The following is a 6,501-nucleotide window of genomic DNA, read 5'->3' as shown; positions in this document are numbered from 1 at the left end:
ATTACTTGTCTTTCCCCATTCTTGAATATGAATGGAAGGGATTTCCTCCTATTTTTATGAAAAATAGAGAGGGATTTCCTCCTATTTTTTTCACTTTTGTGTCCACGGAGCTGAGGGTAGTATTCTGGTCCAAGGTAAAAATTCAAAATCTATTTTGGATAATTAAAAAATTAACAATGTCTGAATATTATTTTGAAGAGTTAATATGCACTATATAGATCATCCTTCTGTGTTTCTAAATAATATATTTTATAGAAGGTATATAAATAATATACTTGAAATACTGTATTTCATCCCATACCTGAGTAACTGCATGAAAGTAAAAGTGTGGTTCAAGAATAAAATGATATAGACTTAGCTGGCAGGGGAATGCATGATCACAAAGGTGGTTTTCCCAAGGCAAGGATTATCCTTTGCACCCTGAACATGCTGATTCCTGTGATTTCTCCAAATGTGGGAAACTCAACTGCATAAATTGTGATAGTGGAGGAATGTGTTCACACTCTCTCCTGGAAAAAATGATATAAACTAATGGTTCATAAAAACAGCAATAACAAGATTACCTATTAAAATTTTTACAGAAATTTTAAAAGTCATAATATTGTCTCCTTGGGAGGATAACTTAGCATATATAGCCCTAAGTATTATATGCTAAGTTGTCATTTAGAAATAATTTTTATAATGCTGTGTACACATGAATAGAAATTTTCTTCTTCATCATATTGTAGATGCATAGTGAGAAGTTCATTGACTATGACCTTGTCATAAAAAAAACACGGAATCATAGTTAGAATGATCGAATATTTTTTCTGAAATATACAGCTGGCAGTGAGACCAGATTTTCCTTGATAATTAATAACACATCCCCTGTGTTTGCCTTTTATTATTTTAGAATAAATTCTAACTGAAGCAAATCTAAAGGACTCACTCCAAAAATATATGATCCACACTTATCAGACTATAACCAAAATAAATTATAGAAAATTATAAACAATTCAGAACATTATTCATCATTTGTATTTTTAGTTTAGTACTAATGTACAAAAATTTTCCGAAACACTTTTTAATTAAAGCAAATTTATCTCGCAGTTCCCTTGCCTAGTGGATTGTTTTTTTTCTGTTTGTTGCTTTTAGTCTTGCTGGTGTGTTTACCTTTAGAAGAATCCACTGACTTGAGAGCTTAATGATGGTTCACTAACGTGCGTGGGAGTTGCTGGCTTACTTTGAGCTAAGGTAGCTTGGTTCATCTCCACAGGATCTATTCTTGTAGGTAAAATGAACTTCTTTACATTACTGAAAATGTGTTTCAAAGGGTGAATGCCAAAGTTACAAAACTTCCTAAGTCCCACTCAAGAACTCACATGACATCATTGCTATTCCCTCTTCAAAGTAAATCATAGGCATTTCCAGGACTTAGAAAGTAGCAAAGAACACTTTTTTTTATGAGAGTTTCTACATACAATCTGGGCTTGATTTTTAATTTACCAAAGTATATAAGACTTTTTCATCACATTTAGTGTTGAGCTTTGAATCACAGAGAAGACACTAAGAGTTTACAACACTATGCAGATTTATAGATAGTGATTTCATAAAATATTGAAAAATAGTCATTGTAAGAATTCAATGTGACATCCAATTCAGAGTTCATTTTGTATAGTCACTTAGTTTTGTGATTTATATTTTACCAGAAAATGAAGTAAAATGTAAACAAAAAAGTTTATTAGAATAGGTATAAAGTACAGGTATCTAGTGAACGTAATCTGGAAGTGAATGACTGCACCTCACTGCACTGTTAGTGTGGCAAAGACATGTGTATAATGATAGAAAAACCCTACGTACACTTTATCACCCTTCACGTAAAACTATGTAAAATATATTAAATACTCTAATTTCTTTTTTAAATGCCAATTGCCTGGATTTTCTACCAATAGTATGGCAACTAGGAGATTAATTACTAGAATCAGTGACATTGTCAGATCATAGACAAGATACAGAGTGTAATGTGAAATGAAATTTGAGCAGGATTAGAAAGAAACTGAAGTTTACAGAAAGTGAATTCAGAACTAGAACCAAGAAATAGACACACTGCTTTAAAATAGCCGGAAAGTCCTTTGGGTTTAAGTCCAAGTGCTTTGGACAGTTTTATGATTGTAGCAGTGTCTTTAGCTACTACTTTAAACAAAGCAAGGTCAAGTACATTGCAGATATTATACCACAGAGTGTTAGGTCCAACCCTCTGGCCCCAAGGGATGCCTGAGAATTGGTATCTCTATCAGATTCCCAGTAATACTCTTGCTGATGACGGAGGAAACACACTCCCTAAAATGAAACAAGAAAATGAGTCTTCAAATGCTGCAACCTAAATATAAGGTAGCCCATATTTAGGACACTGCTGTCTGCTCTGGATAGAAGATGGCATGGGGACAAGAGCAAGCCACATTCATTGGAGGTGAATGGATGGTGAGGTACAGGAAAATGATATTATCATCTGGACTGGACATCAAGGGACAGGACAAGTGATATAATGGGGTAAAAGGAGAGACCAGCCCACTGAAGTGGGATTGGGACTAATATATACTTAAACTACACTTTGAACTTTCTTTTTAAGCATCTGAGTTTACTATGCAAATCTCTCATATAATTCTCAAGAATCCATGAGCTCAGGAAAAAATTCAATGCAATCCCTATAAGGATACCCATGACATTCTTCAAAGAAATGGAGCAAACACTCCTGAAATTTATATGGAACAATAAGCCCCCACGAATAGGTAAAGCAATTTTGGGAAAAAGAAAATGGGAGGAATCAATCTACCTAATGTTCTACCTAACTTCTTTGGGAAGAAATTCGAATGACAAAAAGGCACATGAGAAAATACTCTACATCACTAATCATCAGAGAGATGCAGATCAAAACAACAATAAGATATCATTTCACACCACAGAGACTGGCCCAGATCCACAAGAACAAAAGCAGCAGGTGCTGGCGCGGATGTGGCGAGAAAGGGACCCTCCTTCACTGCTGGTGGGAATGCCGGCTGGTCCAACCCTTTTGAAAAACAGTATGGACGATCCTCAAAAAATTAGAATTTGATCTCCCATTTGACCCAGCTATAGCACTCCTGGGAATATATCCCAGAGAGGCAAAAAGGTATAGTCGAAGTGACATCTGCAATTGTTTGTTCATTGCAGCACTCTTTACAATAGCCAGAATCTGGAAAAAACCTGAGTGCCCGAGAACAGATGACTGGTTAAAGAAACTTTGGTACATTTACACAATGGAGTACTATGTAGCTGTTAGAAAAGATGAAGTTATGAAATTTACATACAAGTGGTACTACATGGAAAGTATCATGTTAAGCGAAATGGGTCAGAAAGAGCGGGATAGACACAGAAAGATTGCATTCATCTGGGGAACATAAAGCAACAAAACGGGAGCCTAACACCCAGGAATGGCTGAGAATAGTACCAGGAATTTTGCTCCATGATTTGAAGGCCAGCCACATGTGCTAGGTGAAAAGGAAGCTCAGATAGAGAAGAGAGCACCAAATAAAGGGTGTTGTGAAGACCCTCCCAGGGTGGGAGAGACATGCCAAAAGTAGTCTATAGACCAAACATGATTGCCACTCAATGCCTCTCTTGCAAAACACAGTACCCAAAAGAAGAGAGAGAGAACAAGGGGGAATGCCCTGCCACAGCGGCAGGGTGGGACGGGGGGGATGGGGGGTGGGAGGGATGCTAGGACCCGTGGTGGGGGAGGATGGGCACTGGTGGAGGGATGGGTACTTGATCATTGTATAACTGAAACCCAAGCACAAAAATTCATAAGTCTATAACTGTATCGAATGGTGTTTCACTAATAAAAATGATAAAAAAATATAAGAAATAAAAAGTATTGGTTTTATTTATTCAAAAAAAAGAATGATGAATATATACTCAAGCACATGACATCTCAGTTAGAAACCTTCAACTCTAATTATTTTTAGATTTTGCTATCTCAGGTCTCCATTTGGAGGAGCTTGATTACTCTTATATTGAGTAAATGAAAGAACTTTGGAGAATATACTGTTCCCTGTGCTCTAAGAATTGTATATTCAGATTGAAAAGGACTAGTAAAAATATTTTAGAGTTAAAAGTTCTAATTCTAGATCCGTGGTGGTGGGAAATGGGCACTGGTGGAGGGATGGGTATTTGATCATTGTATAATTGAACCCCAAGCACAAAAATTTGTAAGTCTACAACTGTACCTCATGGTGTCTCACTAATACAAATTTTTTAAAAAAGTTCTAATTCTAAACAGTCATGGTATTTATTTCTATTTAATAATTAGAAAATCACTAGAAATGTTTTAAGTATTCTAACCTCTACTCAGTAATATAACTTGGAATCCACCGATGTTTATTTTGAAAGTGGTGGAAAATATCTTTTTAAAAGGCTGATGATATTTTAAAGTAAGTTATAATAACACTCATATGGTAAATATGTCACGGTCACTGTCCTCCCATTGTTCATCGATTTGCTCGAGTGGGCCCAGTAACGTCTCCATCATGAGACTACTTGTTACTGTGTTTGGCATATCGAATACATCACAGGTAGCTTGCCAGGCTCTGCCATGTGGGCGAGATACTCTCGGTAGCTTGCCGGGCTCTCCAAGAGGGGCGGAGTAATTGAACTCGGGTCAGCCATGTTGGCTGCTTGTAAGGCAAACGCCCTACTGCTGTGCTATCGCTTCAGTCCAAATATAAGTCATAATATATATATATGTTTATATAATATATAACTTATATAATTTATATATAAAATATATTATAATAATAGCCATATGATAAATTTCCAAGCTGCAAGATTCAACTGCAAATTTCATATTTATGAAATCCATGATTTATTTTATAGAAAATTTAGTGTGGAAGGCAGCATAGAATACTTCTCTACTAATGTAATGTGAAGGTTGAGGGTATGAGTTATGAAGACAAGAACAATGAGCGGATTTAAAAAGTAAATATTATTTGAATAAAAATGTGGATTTCTGTGACTAAACAACATATTTGCTCCTAGGGTATGTTCAGAGAGATATAATGATGTCGCACTGCACTGTAGCACTGTCCTCCCATTGTTCATCTATTTGCTTGAGTAGGCACCAGTAACGTCTCCATTGTGAGACTTGTTACTATTTTTGGCATATCAAATACACCATGGGAAGCTTGCCAGGCTCGCCATGTGGGTGGGATACTCTTGGTAGCTTGCTGGGCTCTCTGTGAGGGGCAGAGGAATTGAAGGAATTGAAACCGGGTCAGCCATGTGCAAGGCAAATGCCCTACCCGCTGTGCTATTGCTCCAGGCCATAATGATGTACATATTGTATTTGTTGGAATTGTTTAATATGTATTTTGAAGTATGTAACCGAAATAGAGGATGATGGGAGAATTTTAGATAGAGATTTCAGTGTTATTATATAGTTCTCAATTTGACACTAATGCGATAAAGGAGTATAGTCCTAGAGATGCTCTGTGAGAGGTTACAGAGCAGCTAGTCCCAGAAAGGGTGTTGGATCCCAGTCGCACATTTCAACTAGAAGAGTGGATAACAGAAGTTTTCTGTAAGAACACTCAAAATCCATCCTAGCATCCTTAAGAAAAGCATATTTCTCAAGTGAGACAAAATGGCTTGATGTGGAGAACATGAAAAAAATCTACTAGTGTTCATAGAGTATCTTTCCCAAACTTGCATGAGTCTTCCCTAAAACCAATCTGAATACCCAATGGACATCTTTTTATTTCAAAGAAGAGGAGTATGGACAATTGGAGACAGTGAGCAAGGCTTTCTAAGAAAAAACATCTGCAACTGGGAAGAGGAAACTTGGGGGAAAGGGAGTACATAAATACATAGCACCAATCCTGTGAGCCTATACTTACAACATGGAAATAAAGGGAAAGAAATTAAGGAAAAATAAGGGTCACTGTCACCAGATGTTGTCATTTAGGCAACCTCTTTCAACATTGGTTGAATGCCATCTTGAATCTCAAGTCTATGACAGATGCTGAAAGCAAATCCCTAAGACCACTTCAAATCCCTGATATAACAAATGAATGAAACTGATGGGGTCATGGTAATTGAGTAAGTCACAAAAAGAAAAAGAGATCTAAAGATTGATTTATTCATATATGTAATATAAAGAAACAAAACACAGAACTATACAATGCAGCATTGAAGAAGCTCTTACACTCTGCCTAGAGAACTAACTTTACCAAAAGTGGGCTAGTGAACTGAAAGGAGAATGTAGATTTAACATACTCTAGTCAAAGGATCTCATCAGTTCAGTTGTAGATGTTGTGTGGCAGTATTAAAATATATACTTTTCACACCTCACAAACTAATAGCTCAATAAGAAGATTATTAAAATAAATATCAAGAAACATAAAGTTAAGCTTATTGCTTGCTTATTTCTAACTATCTAAATTTTCATCATAGTTACTACCAAAAGCAGTCTTAGCAACTACGTGTTCT

At 36.3% G+C, this 6,501-nt stretch overlaps 1 non-coding gene across 1 annotated transcript; it reads left to right on the top strand.

Moving 5' to 3' along the window:
* Positions 1–350: 350 nt before the first annotated feature.
* Positions 351–512, top strand: LOC130020846 (U1 spliceosomal RNA). The gene has a single exon (XR_008792048.1). It is a non-coding gene; the product is annotated as a U1 spliceosomal RNA (small nuclear RNA).
* Positions 513–6,501: the final 5,989 nt, after the last annotated feature.

The sequence above is a fragment of the Sorex fumeus genome, unplaced genomic scaffold (genome assembly GCF_029834395.1).
Source record: "Sorex fumeus unplaced genomic scaffold, SorFum_2.1 ptg000013l, whole genome shotgun sequence".
Taxonomy (NCBI): domain Eukaryota; kingdom Metazoa; phylum Chordata; class Mammalia; order Eulipotyphla; family Soricidae; genus Sorex; species Sorex fumeus.
The sequence above is the reverse complement of the archived record's forward strand: the minus strand, read 5'-3'. Positions and strand labels throughout refer to the sequence as shown.